Here is a 19,562-nt window from a genome sequence, read left to right as displayed (position 1 = left end):
ATGGACATGGTTATAGCTGATGAGTGCACATAAAAGGATGTTGCTCAGCTCCAATCCTGGCTGTTCAGCATGAGGTGTTCTGACCTTGGCAATGGGGTCCCAGTGATATGTATGTCAGTTAATTCAGGGGCTGACTCATGCATGGGACTCCTGGGAAATGACTACATACTTATGTGGTGTGTAAATCAAGCCATGGATATTTCTTTCTTTATTATTTTTTCTATTTACTTATGGTGAAAAATTCAGAATCTTTGCAACATATTATTACTCTCTCTATATAACTGTAACTTATTAGACTTTGATTACATTTTCTTCCTTCTTCACTTTTCTCTAATCTTCCAATCTCAAAATAGCCACCATTTTACTTTCAATGTCTGAGATGATTAGTTTTTAAAGCTCACATATGATTGAGTCAAGCACTGCATGTCTTTCTGTGATTGGCTGATTTAATTTAATACAATGATCTTTGTTTCCATTCATGTCATTAAAGACAAGATTACATTTTATGACTGAATAGTAGGCCGTGCTGTATATGTATCATGTTTTCCTTATTGATTGTTAGACATGTAAGTTATTTGCAATTCTTACTGGGCACAAACAGCACTATAAGATTATAAGAATTCAGATAGTTCTTTGATATCCAGACTTACTTTTCACTGAAGACATATCTAGTGGTAGGGTTGCTGGGTCATATGGTAATTCTATTTTTAATTTTTAAGAGGTATTTCATATTGTTTTCCACAGTGACCCTATTAGCTATATTCCTGTTAGTAGTGTTCAAGGACTTTCTTTTCTTCCCATCTGCACTAGTACATATTACCAAAGTCTCTTTTAAAAAATGATGGTCGTTTTTACTGAGATGAAGCAATGTTTTATTTCTTTGATGATTAGTGATGCTGGGACTTTTTCACAGACATGTGGGATTTTTGTGCATTTTGTTTTGAGAAATATCTCTTTAGGTCAGTGGCTCATTTTTTGTCAGACAGTTTTATGTTGTTTGCTATTGAGTGTCTATAGTTCTCCTAGAACAAGACAAAACAGAAGACAGCAAAACATGGTTAATGGTTTCTTTCCAAAGCCCTGAACACTGTCTTGCTCTTGGGCCACCTTTAGAAGTCCCAAGAGAGTAAGAGATGAAGGCTTTCTTTTACAAAGTAACCAGGAGGATTTAATATGATCCTAGTGAGAGCAGGGTCAGTTTCATCAAAAATCACACACGCAAGGATAGTAAGTACATTTATCATCGGACCTCAGTTAAAATGTCATTTTGTTAATGAAGGCTACCAGTCAGTCATGACTCTGGTAACCTCGATACCATAGTCCCACAGGAACCATGCTTATAAAACACAGGAAATCACAAGTGTCATGACTTCCTACCAACAATTTTTCATCCTCTCAGGCTGAGTACCAGCTTTCTTATAAACCCCCTGTCTTCAGCGTCTTGTGGCTGTTACTTATATTTGTGGGAGGATAGAAAGAAAGCAGAAAAGGAAGAAATAGAAAGTCACTGTTAGTTAATAGCTGTGATGATGGTGGTAATTAAAATGACCCAGTGCTTTGTTCTACAAGCATTGATTATTTTGTGATAGTAACAGGGGACCTAATATAGCAAAGATGATAAAAGAAAGAAACAGCATAATCAGCAATTAACCCACCAATGTTTCTAGAAAATGTGTGTGTGTGTGTGTGTGTGTGTGTGTGTGTGTGTGTGTGTGTGTGCATATTTTCCGAAATACATGTACACATATATAAGCAGAAATATTCTAAGAGCCAGAAAGCCATAAAATCTGCTGTGAAACCGTCTATCATAGAAATGGTTGCAAAAGTAAGACAGAAACACTGGCAACATTAAAAGGGGAAACTTTCATAAAGTCTCACTCCTTCACAAAGAACTACAGACAGCAAATGACTGCTGGGTTAGGAGAATAGGCTCTTCCAGGGATGATCCCCCTGAAACTATATACACACACAATACAACCAGAGTCAGCAGGTTGTACTTATTTATATTTTTGCACACAAAAATGTATGTAACAACAATATTAAAAGGAAAAGAGGCTATCAACTTGATTCTCAGGGGTCTTGGCAGGGTTGTAGGGAACATAGTTGGGAGGGCCTAGAGAAAGGAAGTGGGATGTGACATAATTCTACTAATGTTTTAAATATTTTTTAAAAAGCAAATAAAATAAAATATATTTGAATTAAATGAAAGTCAATGACTTTTCTAGTCACAAATCCTAAGATACAAATTATTTCCAGGTCAGGGCTCCAATTATATAATATAATGCTTTCTTGTTAAGCTTACTAAAAGGCACAGCATTAGCTTTCAGCCCCATCTTTATTTATTTATTTTACTTGTTTTGGAACATTTTTAAGTCAGTTGTACAGTAATCTTACAGGGCAAGGTACTGGTTTCAAGTGTATAGTTCTGAACATGGCAAGAGCACACATGCTTAACCACCACCGTGAGAGATGCCATGAAGCCTTCATCTCCCAGCAATTCTCTGTTGCTTTTTTTGGGGGGGCCTCCTCAACCCCTCCCCCATATCTCCTTCATTCTGTTAAAAAAAAATCAACCAACAGAAACAATGTCTGTATATGAAAGTTTCATTAATCTGAAAAATAGCTAGCATAAATGATCTGAAGTTCAAGGCCAAAAAAGAAAAAGAGAGAATAAAAGGGAATAAAGGGAGTGCAAGAGCTGATCTCAAAGAGGCAGCAAATAGAGTGGCTCAGATGAGAAACTCACTTTGAACACACTGAACATCAACAGCGAAGCTCAGCCAGCAGAGCTTAAAACTGTGCCCCTACCCCACCGCTCTCATAGGCATGTTCGCCGATGAACACACTGGTCACCTTGCCTTTTCCTTGAATGTGAACCCTGGGGAAAGAGGAGCTTAGGGTTAAACGCTGGGTGACTTTCACTCCCATCAGATCAGTGCCTGTCACAAACTCTATTACTGAAGACAAATGCAATAGGAGCTTTAGTGTCTTTTTGCTTTGCGATGATGAAATTGTTTTGATTGTCAAGCCTTCATCATCCGTAGGATAGATACTCTGAATGAGTTCACCTGTACCTGGATGCGTATGTTAAATAAGCCACTTGCACCACTGTGATTTACTTGCTGAAGTGTAGGCATCAATCAATATTCTCTTCAAGATAATCAGCTGATCACAGGAGCGTGGGGAGGGAGTGTGACGAGGCCTCCGTGGAGTCAGTGATGGCCTGTGGGAGGAGAGCAAAGGTGCCAAATGCTGTCACGTGACGAAGTTCCATGCATAAGAACTGGCAGAGTAATTAAATTCACTTTCTGCCGTGGTATAAACAACACAGGCCAGGGAGATTAATGGCTAACTTTTTTTTAAAGAGAGAAAAACATGGATAAATAGTCTGTGTTTATTAATTTATAGTGCCATGGCAACCCAGGGGGAGGGGGGAAAGAACCCTGCAATTCTCCTTTTTACAGATAAGTACAATTAGAGAGCTGGGATATCAATTATTCAAGCACAAACAGTGATGAATGAGAAGAAGACTGGGGAGTGACTGAGAGGAGGGATTCCCAAGGACTTTCCATCCTGGGAGGAACTGAGGAACTTAAACACTGATTAGCAAGTGATAGGAGAGTCACACGGAACTGAGACCTTCCTGAGGGTAGAGCTGGCCTTGTTTCCTCCGAGTCCGTGTCCCAGGGCGAGCCACTCCACTAATTGTTTTGGCTGAATTCCTCACTGTTGGGCAATTGGGAGTTTGGTTTACATCCAGTACCCATGACTCTTCCCTACTTACGAACTTACCTCTAGCCTCTTGTGATGTGTTTCCATGTTTCTACGGCCTGATTGTACTGGGAGGTCAAAGAGAGCTGTTTTGAACTATTATAGTCTACATTCCTCTTACAGTTCACTAGAAAACCATCTTGCTATTTCCACAAGCGCCTTATGTGTTGGCTTTAAAATATCTAGCAGTCTCTTAGTTGAGATTAATACCAACATATTTATTTCTCAAGTAGTTAAGCACCTCATAACATTATATCCTCCAGGGATGTCTCTTGATTTCTTCCAGTTTTTTTTGTTTGTTTTTGTTTTGATTTTTTCAGGAGACAGGGTTTCTCTGTGTAGCATTGGCTGTTCTGGAATCACTTGGTAGACCAGGCTGGCTGCAAACTCACAGCAATATGACTGCCTCTGCCTCCTTAGTTCTGGGATTACAGGCGTATGGCACCATGCCTGGCTTCTTTCTGTCAGTTTTATGTTGTAGCTTTCTGAGTAAGAGAAAGGATAGAGGGAAGGGGAAGGGAAAAAGAGTGAGAAGGAGAGAGGGAGAGAAGAGAAGAAGAGAGTGGGAGAAACACTGAAAGGGGCAGAAGAGAGGAGTGACAGAGACACACATACACACAGAGAGGAGAGTGTGAGAAGAAGACACACACAGACACGTGCATAGAGAGAGTGGAGGGAGAGAGAGGAGAAGAAGAGAGAAAGAGAGGCAGACACACACAGACAGACACACACACAGGCAGACAGACACACTAAGAGGGAAGCACTGGTTAACAAGGTAGTCTCATGCTCTTTGCTGTTATAGCTCCCTTGGATGGTCCATGTGGCTGTGTAAATTTGGAGCTAGAGACACCACGCTAGGCCGTTCAGTGTTCCTCTAATCTTTAGCAAGTTCCTACTTCCCTCTGTTTCAGAGCAAGCTATATGGTATACAGGGTTTCAGAAGATATTGCAAAATTTCTATACATAATTCAGTAGACACAAGTTCTGCTTCTAATTTTCCAGGTCTTCTCTCATATTTAACATAAAGTGAAATGGTTATTATTTGTCTCTCTACATCTGCAAAAGTTCAGGGGTAGACCTGCAAAGCACGGATATGCTTGTCATGCAAATCTGTGAGGGATTTTGAAGTCTTCCTACTTATGTCAAACTATCAGTACCCTAACCATCTTAAGAAAAGTAAAATCCTTTTACAGAATAATCTACAAAGAAAACCAGTAGCAACTCTGCTTCCCAACATCCCGCTTAGTCATCGAAGAAGTTTAAAAAAAAAAGAAAAAATGAAACACACCCTAGCTGTATGGTGAGAGCCACTGCATGTAGTGAAAATGAAGACTGTAATGAAAATTATCAAGCTCACAAGAATACTGTTAGTAAGACAGAAAATGAACAGGTCTTCTCAGCAGAAAGACAGTTTTCTATCTCCAGTAGGTTGAAGCTCTAGTTGGGGACACGTGGTTGACATTTGAAAAGTTGTGCACCAGCGAAGGTCATGAATGTAGTGAGAGCTGCCTCCCTGGCCTGGGAGATTCCTTTTCTGCAGTGGCTGCTGAGTGTCAAGGTGATGATTGTGCTGCATTAAGTTGCCATTAGGGACTATTGAGAGGCCCTGAATAAGGAGCAGATTTGATGTTAAGTTTTATTGTGCTGTAGTAGTCTATAGCAATGTGAAGTCTACATTAGCATGAAGAATGAGAAAGTAATACTCTAATACCAGGGTACCCCGTTAGTCCAGGAAGAGGGAAAAGCATACTTAAGTGTGAGAGCTAGGGGTAAGGAAAAATGAGGGAAGGGATAAAGGAAAGTCTGATAGAAGCAAAAGCTAATGACTAATACATATCTGAATTTGGAAAAGAAGATAAGGTTAGTCCAGTTGCCTAGGAGATCAATTACTTTATGATGGCATTAAAATATGATGAAAAGAGAGAAAAGTCACTTAGGAAGAGATATGAGCATGGATTTACACTTACGCTTTTTTAACTTAGCATCATCTTTCATTTGTTTGCTAATAAGTTGATGGAACATGATGGCTTGGAAGTCGGGAGAGGAAAAAAAGCAATTAAATACATTTTTGAGTCATTAGTTTAGTTCATCTTGAAAAAGTGCATGGATCAAGATGGGTGAATCAGAACATTTTCCTGAAAACAAAGGAAAGGCCCATATGGGCAACCTTGTTTGGGTGGCATGGCGCCTCTGATCACTCCACGGAGTGTGCTGTTCTGAGAGAAAAAAGCCAGCAGAGAATACAGATGAGGTTTCCACGGTCCTGTGACCTTTGTGTCCCTAAGAAATGTTGATTTCTTTCTCTGAGGTTATTCAAGTCTTTTAACAATTTATCCCTTTGGAGACAGTAGTTAAATTATCATGAAGAGAATTGCTATAATTTTTAAGTAAAAGAACCTTGACTACTACAGCGCTGAAAACTCTGAAGTGGCCTTCAGTGTTTCTTTCTTATTGTAAGAATTGAACTCCTCATTCATTTAACATTTATCAAGTGCCCACTGTGTCCTGGGCATTGTGACAGTCTCTGCAACCAAACTGGATACTGAATTTGGAGGGAGAACTGAGTGGAGAAGATATTCTTTTCTTTTCTTTTCTTTCTTTCTTTCTTTCTTTCTTTCTTTCTTTCTTTCTCTTTCTTCTTCCCATTTTTTTTTTGTGATTCTTGTTGAGTGGCAATGAACTTCAACTCTCACAGAAACAGAACCCTTACTGCTCGTGTGCTTGTTGGCAGTAAGAATAGACTACTCTACAGAAATCTCACTGTGAGTGGTGAAGGTTGCTCAAGGGCATTTGGAAAGACAATTCAATGCAAAATGTATCAAATTAAACATGAAAATAGGTGTCTAACCACTTGTGGTATGCAGAAATCATATACCAAGTACCTCTCCAGGACACTGTGTATATCAGCCATGAATGGATCCCATAAGCTGGAAGATCTTCCTGGTTCTATCTCTGTTGGGTAGACTGTGGTTAGAGTGACTTCTCTGCAGCAAAGAGCTCCCTCAGCAACCTAACCTTGAGGAGACAGAAGTGAAGCTGCCAGTCACATCTCTGAAAAAGATTGCTGTGAGTCAGACTTTTCAGAGTAAGAGAGAGATATCAAACTTGAATTTAAGTTTCATTTTTGTCAATACATTTTTCACACCTGTGTGAAAACCCTACAACAAAACCATTATTTTGCACTTATGTTAATTTAAAAAAAATAAAAGCCAAGAATTCTACTACCTCTGAAATAAAAGGGAAGGCACATCATGAAAATACGATTGCTAAGTTTTAGATTCTGAAATAGAATATAAATAAAAAATCAAATTTATACAGTTATTTCATACAAGGATTCATGAGCAAACTTAATAAAACTTTACTAAATATCTCTTATACTTTTCATGTGTTTAGCATGATGCCTGGAATGTAAGGAGGCAGGTAAATTTGGGAGCCAATATTCTAGTATAAAATAAATGATTAGTTTAAAAGACTCATGGACTAGCTAGACGGCTCAGTGTGTAAAGTCACTTAAAACCAATCCTGATGACCTGAGTGTGATTGCTGGACTCACATGGTGGAAGGAGAGAGCTGATTCACTGAAGTCACTCTTTGATCTTCTCCTCTCCTCTCTCTCTCTCTCTCTCTCTCTCTCTCTCTCTCTCTCTCTCTCTCTCTCCCTCTCTCTCCCTCTCTCTCTGTCTCTGTCTCTCTCTTTCCACCCACGTGCGCGTGCGCGCGCACGCGCGCGCTCGCACACACACACACACACACACACACACACACACACACACACACAGAGACACACACACGCACTGTATATTCCCCCTAAAGATTAAATAAACATAGAAACAAGTATAATTTTAGCATTATTCAAACACAGAAGGGATTTGATAGTTACCAATTCTTCAAAGTCTTGGCTTTTCTTTATTGTTCTTCTTTGTACTAGGTGCTAGATCTTAAGCATATATTGAGTTGCTATTTGTCTGTCCTTCCTTGAGGTCTCGTGAGGTCAGGGGAAAGGTGAACTCGGGTCTTCCCACATATTCACAGGGAGAAGGATGAAGAATGAATGCCTTTTTACCAGACTGCTAAGGAGAATAGCCCAAAGAATGGTGGAAAGGAAAAATAGTATGTCATACAGTTTACCTTTCAGCATCCTTGGGGAAGATGTGAGTATAGCAAGACTGTGTACCGCGGTGATTTTTGTTTTTTGAATTCTAACATTCCTTCCAGGAAGGAGTAGGAGGCTCATAACGCTTGTGGAGTAAACAAACCCTACATGTGTCTGAGAAAGCTGAAGCCTCTAAGGCTCCATCTCAAAGTTACAGAAACAGAAAACACCTACTAGGGGAGAGACTGACCAGCTAGCTGCCCTGTGGTTAGTTGTGCTGCCTGCAAAACAGTCACCATGCCACCTGCTCTGCAGAGCTCTAGGGTGCAGCAGTTTTGAGCTATACTCCGTTTTGAGGTGAAGTTTTGGGGTGCAGCTGATTCTGAGTCATTCTGCCTTAGTAAACAACCCCTTACCCATATTCTTGGAAGGAAACCTTAACAGCGGCTGCCTCACCGAGTTGGATTTTAGTGTAGTTGCTACTTTGGTCTCTCATTGTCTCCTTATTAAGGAGCAAATGGATAAATGTGTTGTGTCTCCCCAGGATAAACCTCATACACCACAAAAGTATAGAGCTAAGAGTAAAGACCAACAGCAGGAATGACAGCTGCAGGGCTTGAGTCCTCAGCACACGCGACCCTCACAAGATCGCACACTGGAGTAGTCATCACGCTGTTTTATACAGAAAAATAACACTGAAGCACAGAGACGTGTGGGTGAAGCATTCTGTCAAATCCCACTTCTTGTGGCCAAATTTAAAGAAGCACATTTCCTTGTCACATCTTTCATAACGAATGCTTCTGAGTATTTTATTTATTGATATTAAGTGTTCTTTGAAGGACCATGTGTGAAAGTCCTGAATGGCTCCCTTTTGTTTCATTGAGAAGTTATAGAAACTTTTTTAAAAAATAATTTATGGAGACAGATGGTGGTGGTGCACACCTTTAGTCCCAGTACTTGGGAGACAAAGGCAGATGGATTGTTATGAGTTCGAGGCCAGCCTGGTCTACAAAGCAAGTCCTGGACAGTCAAGGCTACACAGAGAGACCCTGTCTCGAAAAACCAAAAAAAAATTTATCCACATTAAATCCAGATTGTTATCCTTTCCATTGCATCTTCTTGCTCCCCCTCCCTCCCTCTTTCACCCTATCCACCTCAGCTAGGCCTGTGACAGAAGGGGACCGCCTCTTTCACCATATGATCACACTATCAGGTCTCATCTAGGTAGCCTGCTTCCCCTTCCTCAGAGTGCCACCAGGCCTCCCCACCAAGGAGAAATGGTCAAATAGGGGGCACCAGAGCTCATGTTAGAGTCAGTCACTGCTCTCCACACAACTGTGGACCATGACCTGTCCATTGGCTAGATCTGAATAGGGTAAATCTATAAAATGGAAAAATCATAGCTTCTTCAACAAAATGGTGCTGGTCTGATTGGATGTCTACATGTAGAAAAACTCAAGGATATCCATATTTATCACCATGCACAAAACTCAAGTCCAAGTGGATTAAAGACCTCAACATAAAACAAGAGACACTAAATCTGTTAGAAGAAAAGGTGGAGGGAAACCTTGAACTCACTGGCACAGGAGACAACTTCTAGGACGGAACACCAACAGCCCAGGCTCTAAGGTCAACAATTAATAAATTAGACCTCATGAGGCTGAGAAGCTTCTGTAAGGCAGGAGACACTGTAAGCTGAGCAAAGCAACAGCCTACAGACTGGGAAAAGATCTTCACCAACCCTACATCTGACAAAGGGCTAATATCCAAAAATGTAAAGTTATGGAACCTTTAGATGGTCGGGCCTGAAAGAAGGAACTGGAGCCATGCCAGGTGAGCTCTTGGGTAGAATATTAGGCTCCCAGTTCCTGCTCTCCATCCACTTGCTTGCTGGCTGATATGGGCTATACAGCTTTGCTCTGCTAGCTCCCCAGGAGTGATGTACTGTCTTTTAAAATTTTTTTATTAATTTATTTTTGTTACATCTCAATGACTATTCCATCCCTTGTATCCTCCCATTCTTCCCTCCCTCCCATTTTCCCCTTATTCCCCTCCCCTATGATTGTTCCTAAGGGGGATTACCTCCCCCTGTATATGCTCATAGGGTATCAAGTCTCTTCTTGGTAACCTGCTGTCCTTCCTCTGAGTGCCACCAAGTCTCCCCCTCCAGGGGACATGGTCAAATATGAGGCACCAGAGTACTTGTGAAAGTCTTACCACACTCTCCACTCAACTGTGGAGAATGTTCTGACCATTGGCTAGATCTGGGTAGGGGTTTAAAGTTTACCGCCTGTATTGTCCTTAGCACTGCTTTCAATGTATCCCACAAATTTTGGTGTGTTGTTCCTTCACTTTCATTGAATTTCAGAAAATCCTTGATTTCTTTCTTTATTTCTTCCCTTACCCTGGTGTCATTTAGCAGAGAGTTGTTTAGTTTCCAAGTACATGTAGGCTTTTTGTTATTTCTGTTGCTGTTGAAGTGCAGCCTAAGAGCATGGTGATCTGATAGGATACAAGGTATTATTTCAATCCTCTTGTATCTGTTGAGGCTTGCTTTGTGACCTATGATGTGATCAATTTTGGAGAAGGTTCCATGGGGTGCAGAGAAGAAGGTATATTCTTTCTTGTTTGGGTGAAAGGTTCTATAGGTATCTGTTAGATCAATTTGACCCATGGCATTGGTTAATGATGTTATTTCTCGGCTTAGTTTCTGTTTCAATGACTTATCCCTTAGTGAGAGTGGGGTGTTTAAGTCTCCCACTATTATTGTGTGGGGATCAATGTGTGGTTTAAGCCTTTTTAACAGATCTTTTACAAATGTGAGTACCCTTGCATTGGGAGCATAGATGTTCAGAATTGTGATGTCATCTTGGTTGACTTTACCTTTGACGAGTATGAAGTGTTCTTCTGCATCCCTTTTGATTAATTTTGGTTGAAAGTCTATTTTGTTCCATATTAAAATGGCTACGCCTGCTTGCTTCTTTTGACCATTTGCTTGGAATATTTTTTCTAACCTTTTACCCTGAGATAATGCCTATCGTTATGGGTGAGATGTGTTTCTTGAATACAGAAGAATGTTGGATCTTGTTTATGCACCCATTCAGTTAGTCTGTGTCTTTTTATTGGAGAATTGAGACCATTGATGTTGAGAGATATTAATGACCAGTGACTGTTAAGAGTCTTAATTTTGATGTTGGTTCCAGTCAAGCATTTGTGTAGTTGTGTTTTTGCCATGGTATAGTTATCTATTTCCTGAGTAGTTTTGGTTGTAGCTTGACCCTTTGGGATGGAGTTTTCCTTCTAGTACTTTCGGTAAAGCTGGATTTATGGATAAGTACTGTTTGAATTTGTTTTTGTCATGGAATATTTTGTTTTCTCCATCAATGGTTATTGATAGTTTTGCTGGGTAAAGTAATCTGGCCTGGCATCTGTGGTCTCTTAGGGTTTGCAGGATCTCTGTCCAGGCCCTTCTGGCTTTGATGGTCTCTGCTGAGAAGTCAGGTGTAATTCTGATAGGTTTGCCATTAAATGTTATTTGGCCCTTTTCCCTTGCAGCTTTTAATATTTTTCTTTGTTCTGTATGTTTTGTGTTTTGATTATTATGTGCCGGGCAGTTTTTCTTTTCTGGTCAATTCTATTTGGTGTTCTGTATGCCTCTTGTATGTTTATAGGCATCTCTTTCTTTAGATTGGGGAAATTTTCTTCTATGATTTTGTTGAGAATAGTTTCTGGGCCTTGGAGTCTGATATCTTCTCTTTCTTCAATGTCTATTACCCTCAGATTTCTTCTTTTCATGGTGTCCTTAATTTCTTGGATGCTTTGTGTCAGGAGTTTTTCAGATTTGGCATTTTCTTTAATGGTTGCTTGAAGATCTGTGATTGTATCTTCTAGACCTGAGATTCATTCTTCCATCTCTTGGATTCTGTTAGAAAAGCTCACCTCTGTGTTTCTTGCTTTCTTCTCCGAGGTCTCATGTTCTCATTTTTCTTCTGTCTGTATGTTTATCATTGAATCCATTTTCATCTTCAGATCTTGAACTGATTTTTTTATTTCTTTCATCTGATTGTTTGTATATTCCTGTGTTTCTTCCATTGCCTTTTTATAGGTCTTCAGAGCTTGAACCGTTTTATTTATTACTTTCATCTGGTTTTTTGCATTTTACTGAAGATTTTCCAGTTCCACTCTGTGTGCTTCTTTTATGTCTCTCACCTGTTTGGCTGCTTCTTTCTGCATTTGATTACTAATTTTATTTGTTTCCTCCATTATCATCCTCATTACTAAGGATTTGAGGTCATTTTCTTGTATTTCCGTTATGTTTGAGTTCTCTGGGTTGTTTTCTTTGGGATAGCTGGAAACTGGAGACGCCATGTTGTTTTGGTTTTTTTGCATATGCTTTTTCACTGTCCTTTAGTCATCTTGCCATCTCTGTTTTTGTTGGGTAGCTTGCAGAGTTGGGTGGAGGGAGTCTGATGACAGATTCACTTGTTTTCTCATGATTTCCCTAGGTCAGAAGCTCTGATACTTCACTGGTGTGGATGGCAGTAGGCTAGCCCTGTTCTTTTGGACTCTCATAGATAGTGATCCTCAGCTCCCCTGTGCTGTGGGTCCTGCAATCGTTCTGGGTTCTGGGTCTCTGAATGAGCATTGGGTCAGGCCAAGGTATCCACAGCCTTCTGAATCCCGTGCCAAGTCCAGCCAGGGTCACTGGGCCTGAACTATGCACCGAGCTCAGGTACATTCTCAGGGGCCTAACCATCTGCCAAGCTCAGCTAGGGACTCTGGGCACAATTCCAGCACTGAGCTCCCCTAGGGACTCTGGCCCCAAAATGCACCAAAGTCCAGCCAGAATTTTTGGGCTGGGACTGTGCACCAAGGTCAGTTAGGACTTTTGGCCCAAAGTGTGTGCTGTGGTCAGTTATAGACTCAGGGCCTGACCCGTCCACCAAGCTCAGCCAGGAATTCTAGATTCAAACTGTGCACTGTGTCCAACTAAAGTCTTAGAGCTGGTACTATGCTAAAAGCTCAGCTAGAGTCTCTGGACAAAACCTGTTTGCCAAGCACAGTTAAGGACTCTGGCCCCAAAATGCCTGCCAAACTCCACCCGAGTGTCCAGGATGGAATTGTGTACCGAGCTCAGCGAGGGACTCTGGACCCATACTGCGCGCTGAATTCAGCCCGGACCTCTGGGCCTAAACTGTGTGGAGAGTCAAGCCAGAGTCTTAGGGCCACCAAGCCTGTGCACAAAGATCAGCTAGAGTCTCTGGGCCCAATCTGTCTGGCAAGTCCAGCTAGGGACTCTGGGTCGAATCTGCATGCTGACCTCAGCCTGTGTCAGTGCCCTAGAACTGCTCGCTGAGCTGAGCTAGCACCTTGTGTGGAACTGAACGCTCTGTCCAGCCTGTGTCACAGCAGGGGAGCTGTAGCTGAGCTGAGCTAGTGCCTTGGGCAGAACTGCTTGCTGAGCTGAGCCAGCGTTTCCACGGCACTGTGCACTGAGCTGAACCCGGGAATCGGCTGAACTGTCTGCCGAGTCCAGTTTGGGTCTCAAGGCACCACGTGACCCAAATCCTGCCCAGAGTCCCCTCTCCCGCAGCAACTCCCTTTGGCCACTACACCAATTGCCTCCACTGGAAGGCTCTGAGCTGCAAACCTCAGCCACCGCCGCTGGTGCAGTTGGTGCCGCTGGTGGTGCTGCTGCTGCCTCTGCCACTGCTGCTCCGATCTGAGAAAATCTGTGCTCCTCCTGTGTGCAAGGGCATGCAGGTCCTCCACACCCTGGTCCCTCTTAACCATGGAGCACTCCTGCTGCCATGGTGTGGGGACCTCGGTGTTCCTGGCTCAGAAATCTGTGCAACTCTTTGAATTGTTCACTGGAGCTTCCAGACATGGTCCACACTGCTCGCCACCATCTTGGATCTCCTCGATGTTCTGTCTTATAACAGGGTTCAAAACAATGGAGACAACCAGCTTTGAAATGAAATCAAATTTGTGGGGAAAAAGAGGGAACTAAAAATAATTATGTTGAGTGAACTAAGCCATTCAGAAAGAAAAATACCACTTTTCCCTCTCCTATACAGAACAACACACACACACACACACACACATATACTCAGGTTTATTTTTGTGAAGAAGTCAGCAAAGTAGAAAGGGGATTGTGAGATTAAGAAGAAACTTTAAACAAAGGGAGAAAATAGAGGATAATAATGGAGTACATAGGGAATGAAAACAGAAGGAGTACTATTAGGGAGAAGGAAAGCTGATGGAAGGAGGCTAGAGGGCATGAAAAGGATGTTGTCAAGGAGGGAGATGAGTTAGAACAAACTCTAATAACATATAAATGACAAAATAAATCCCATAGTGAAACCCAATAGGTTGTATGATAACAAAATAACAATGATGATGGTGGTGGTGATGATGAGGATGGTGGTGGTGATGATGATGGTGGTGGTGATGATGGTGGTGGTGGTGATGATGGTGGTGGTGGTGATGATGATGGTGGTGATGATGGTGGTGATGATGGTGGTGGTGGTGATGATGGTGGTGGTAATGATGGTGGTGGTGATGATGGTGGTGGTGGTGATGATGGTGGTGGTGGTGATGATGGTGGTGGTGGTGATGATGGTGGTGGTAGTGATGATGGTGGTGGTGATGATGATGATGGTGGTGGTGATGATGGTGGTGGTGATGATGGTGGTGGTGATGATGGTGGTGGTGGTGATGATGGTGGTGGTGGTGATGAGGATGGTGGTGGTGATGATGATGATAGTGGTGGTGGTGAAACTAAAAGAAATAGTCAAATATTCATGGATCTGGGTGTGATGGCTGTAATCTTAGCACCCAAAGCTGAGAAAAGACTAGAGCTGAACATTTGGGGTGAGGCTGTCCTACATAGGGATTTCAAAATCAGCCTGGCTTAATAGCAGGATCCTGTCTTATCTCCAGGGCACTCCACTTAAAAAGGAAAAGAAAAAGAAAAGAAAAGAAAGAAGAAGGAAGGAAGGCAGAAAGACAGAAAGAACAAAACACACCAAGAAAAGAAAAACTGTCTAGGGCGTTAATAGGATGCACCTTTAAGCGAGTCTGTGAGTGCATGGAACTTCACAGCTCTTTCCTCTCATGCAAAAGACATACAGGACAATGACTGTGAGTAGTGGTAGACTGAGGTGTCAGACATACCAAATGTCTTAGTGTAGCAAATGCAGTAGAGTAAATAAATTGTGTGTAGGACAGGAGCCCATGAGATTCAAGGATGGAAGTGTTTTTGGAAGAGAGTGGAAAAAAATCTAGTAAAATAATTTAATTTATATTTTTAAGTGGCTAAAGATGTTGAGAATTTTACAAATTATTTATTAGATATTTCTTATTGTCATAACTCTCTGTTAATTTCCATAACCTATTTTCTATTGGATGGTTTATCTTCTTGGTTTTTATTATAATGACCTGCCTGGTAAAATATACTCTGATACAATAATGCCATGCTTGTTAAGGTGCCAGCCAATTACTCTCTGGATTTGAAACCCACTCTCCAGGAGGGAACTAATGTCTGGAACTGTATACTTAGTTAAAGACTATAGGTGGGGAGGTCATGCTATTTGGGAGAACCTGTCTCCCCTAAGTGTACATTATGTCAAAATGCCTCCTGCATATTCATCTTGATAGTTATACTTTATCCTGGTCTCAGCATCCTGTATTGAAGCTGCTTTTTGTCACTCTGGGTAGCACTTGATACAGAGACTTACAGCTTATTAAAATGTGTCTTATAAGTGATCGTGGAGTGCTGAATTCTAAACAAGATTCTATGTCACCCATGCTCTGAAGGCTCAGGAAACATGGCAGAAAAGGATGCAGGAAGAATGCGAAGTTGGAAAACAGGGTTATGAAAGTATTTGCTGGGCACAACCTCAGCATTGCCCTCACAACCTCACTGTGGCTGTGTTACCTGCATTAGACATGTATAAGACTGGACCCATGAACATTTCAACATGGTTAGAGAAGGAGCTAATGAAATCTTGCCCCTCCCTCAGGAATTATGGGCAGTCCATGAGTGCTGGGTGAGAACTCTGCTTTTCTTCAATGGTCTAGCCACTAATAAGTTGCCCATGTTTCAATAAGTAACTCTCTACTCTTTTGCATGGAAATAATCTTAAACTCAGTAGAGAAAAAGGGAATATCCAAATTGACTAGGATTATTGAGATGAAGGTTTTTGTGAGAGAAGGGCATAAGATTAACAAAGAGAACAAAGAGAGAGTATGTATATCTGTGTGTGTGTGTGTGTGTGTGTGTGTGTGTGTGTGTGTGTGTGTGTAAATTGTCAAAAGTTTAAAAAATACAAATAAAGTTTCACTCATGTTCTTAAATGTTCTCTTAAGAAGACTTGACATTGGGCCTCACGAAGAGTTTTAGACACAGCTACTTACACCATAGCACATAAGTAAGAGAAAATTATCACCCATCTATTAGGATCCCTCAGCAGAGAGCATTCTTGACAGAAATTTCCCGAGGGTAAGGATGGGATTCAGAGAATGCGGATCAGTTAGCTATTGTCCCATAATTAGGAACTTCATCATCTTGAGTACAAACAATAAGCCTTTGTTTATCTTGTGTGTAGGAGGTAGGTAATATTCTACCTCTTCTGTAGGCTGTGCTTTACCCTTGGTGTCTGAGTCAACCTCTCTTTTGTGCTGTTGGTGCGACCCACTCATATTCTTCTTAAGGCAGTAACAGAGCAAGCTCAACCACAAAAATATTCAGCACTTCTGTAGTGCTGTATCTTGCTGCTAACAGCCCATTGGCAAAAGCGAGTCACATGGTCAAACCCAGTCTCAATGAAATGAGAAAAATTCTTCTTTCAAGGATGTGAAAAGAATGAACAAACAGACACCACAGGAGAGCCAAGGATTTATGAGCGCTTACATCCCTGGAGGCTTCAAACCGAGTGAGCGATGTGAGAATGGGAAGAGCACATAGAAAGATGTGTGCGGCAGAACGCTGAGGACTCAGGACACTTGCCTGTGCTGAATGCACACCACAAACTGAAGAGGAAAAGCTCTGGGGTTGAAATAGCATGGCCACAACTTCCTAGAGAAATATGAACTGATACTAAACTCATCCATATCAACCCCGTGTCGCAGTAGTCTGTACTGCATAGATATTTCAGGCATGTAGATGCAACTAAGTGTGCCTGAACTGTTTAGTTTCACCTCGCCTTTCAATTCATGCTGGATAGCTGAGGGACCCAAGTGGTATGCTCTAGAGGCACACCATTAAATTACAGACTTGTGACTTCTGATCATGATTTGAACTTCACCTAAATACTAATTTGGGTCTTAGATGAATCTAATTCTGTTAACTTACGTCTGACATCGAAACTAAGTAAATAACTAGCTCTTCTGCTATATTGTATTTGATAATCCTTGCTTTGGAGGTAGTCTTAACACAGGTGTCAATCAAATAAAACAAGGCTGGTTGTTGCTGTTTTTAAGACACATAAAATGTAAACACACACACAGACATTTTTGTTTCCTAAATTTGCAGACCCAAATCAACCAATACTCCTTTCTGTTGAAGTCTTCTAAGGATTAGCTTATTTTGTTTCTCTTTGCTTCTTAGGAAGATAGGCTGTAGTATGTGAGCCACCTTTAGATACTCTGTTTAGCATCATTAATGTGGCTAATAAAAGTCTTAAGGTACTGAGGCAGCATGAGACAAACGTGAATTGAAATACATTTAGGTGTTTGTGCTCTGCAGTGTTGTGAGACCAGCAGGTTTTGATAGAGGAGAGCTGTAAGTGTGTGCAACCTGTGTGAGATAATTACAAAATGCCAGGGGAGTCTTGAATTTTTCAGGAGGTCGTAATGACTCCCAAGACAACGGACTACAGCTTGGATCAGGCTGTGGGGATGTATACTCAGTGAATGATTGTTAAGTCTGCATTGTAGAAAAGGGAAGTCTCTCAGATATTCTCTCTAAACTGTTGAAAGGCCAGTGGGGGATTTATCTTAATGAATTGCATTTATTTTATCTTTCCGCCTGACAGGATCATAGCCAAAATGGTAGAGGAAGAATAGAGCTATAGAACTATATTTAAATTGTAGTTATAATGACTATAACTTTCATTTTTCATTTTCTAAGGAAAAGGGCACACAAAAAATTTCTTAAAGGCACATGAGATCAGTTGAAACAATTTGGGTGGAGAATAACAATAAAAGCATAAAATACAATATACATTATTTAAGTGATTCAAATAAAACCCTAAAAGTTGTTATGGTTGTAAGTTCTTATGAGTCAATATACTACATAATAATTATGTTTGAAAAGCCAATGGCATGCAGTCTTTACAACAAATTTCTTCATGCAAAAGTCACAAAAAGTGGTAACATATAAGAATATCAAGACTAGAGTTAAAATCCATAAATAAACTGCTATGTTGTAGTTTTCTATGTTTTAAGTCTTATTGACTGGCAATAAAAGCAACAATAGCTCATTTTAAACTCTTTTTAAAATATCAAGCTATAATATGGTGCAAGGTAAGTGTAATTAATTGTCAGGCATAGATAATTGATAGCATTGAGGTATGTTTGCAAGCATCTATCACTACTATGCATTTAAATGTACCTTTAATCTCAAATTAAGGATTCTAGTGTATTTTATTTTTTTCATTTTACTGCTTTATGTTTGTTCTTCATCAGAAATACTTTGTATGTCCTTAAATAACCCTCTGCTTCTTCATTCTAGTGATTGTATACAGTTCCATTACATTCAAAGCTCTCTGCACAATACTGATGAAGATGTCACACACGAGCCTCCATACTTTTGTCTAGTTTAAATTCTTGGCTGTTTCAGGGGGTTGGAGAGATGTTTCCATTGTTTTCCTCTGTGGTCATACATACTCTGTCAGCTGTCCATCTCCACAGACCTATTTCCTCAGCAGTCAATAGAACCTTTGCCAAACAGATGGGTAGAAATTAATAGCTCACTACTTAATATTCATTTATTGAACTTTAAAATTATTTTTGAGATTGATTATATTTTGCTTAGCTGTAGATTATAGAGTTATACTCAAAAGAAGACATCTATTTTAGGATATGTGAATAAATTCTTTTCCTTTGGCCAATTTTTTCAATGAACATTTATGTAAAAATAATGTTAAAATAAACAGCCATTTCCCAGTTGACAGATACAATTGATATTAGAATGTTTAAACACTTTCTTCCATGTCCAGATATCTGCACTACAAATTTATATAAAATCACTTTGATTTAAATTTAATACAATTTTTATAGTAAAGAAAATGTCAAGAGAACCCTGAGGGATGGCTCAGTCTGTAAGGTACTTGGCTCAGTCTGAATGGCACTTGCCTTGCAGCCACAGGACTTGCTTTTGAGCCCCAGAGCCAGTGTGATGTCATGCCCGTGTAAAACTGCCAGGTGTGATGTCATGCATTTATAATCCCAGAGCTGGGGATGTGGAGACAGGAGGATTCCTGGGACTTGTTATCTCAGGATCTACTCTAATTTGAGAACTGCAGGACAATAAGAGACTGTCACAAAGAGGAAATAGAGCATTTACCTGAAGATGAGACAGAGATTTCCAGCCAGCCTGCACATACGAGTACACATGTACTAATGCTCATAAACATATGCATGCATAACACCCTACACACACACACACCACAACTCTTTCCTCAAGTTAATTAGC

This window comes from Acomys minous, assembly GCF_964271855.1.
Source record: "Acomys minous genome assembly, chromosome: 1".
Classification (NCBI taxonomy): Eukaryota; Metazoa; Chordata; class Mammalia; order Rodentia; family Muridae; genus Acomys; species Acomys minous.
The sequence above is the reverse complement of the archived record's forward strand: the minus strand, read 5'-3'. Positions refer to the sequence as shown.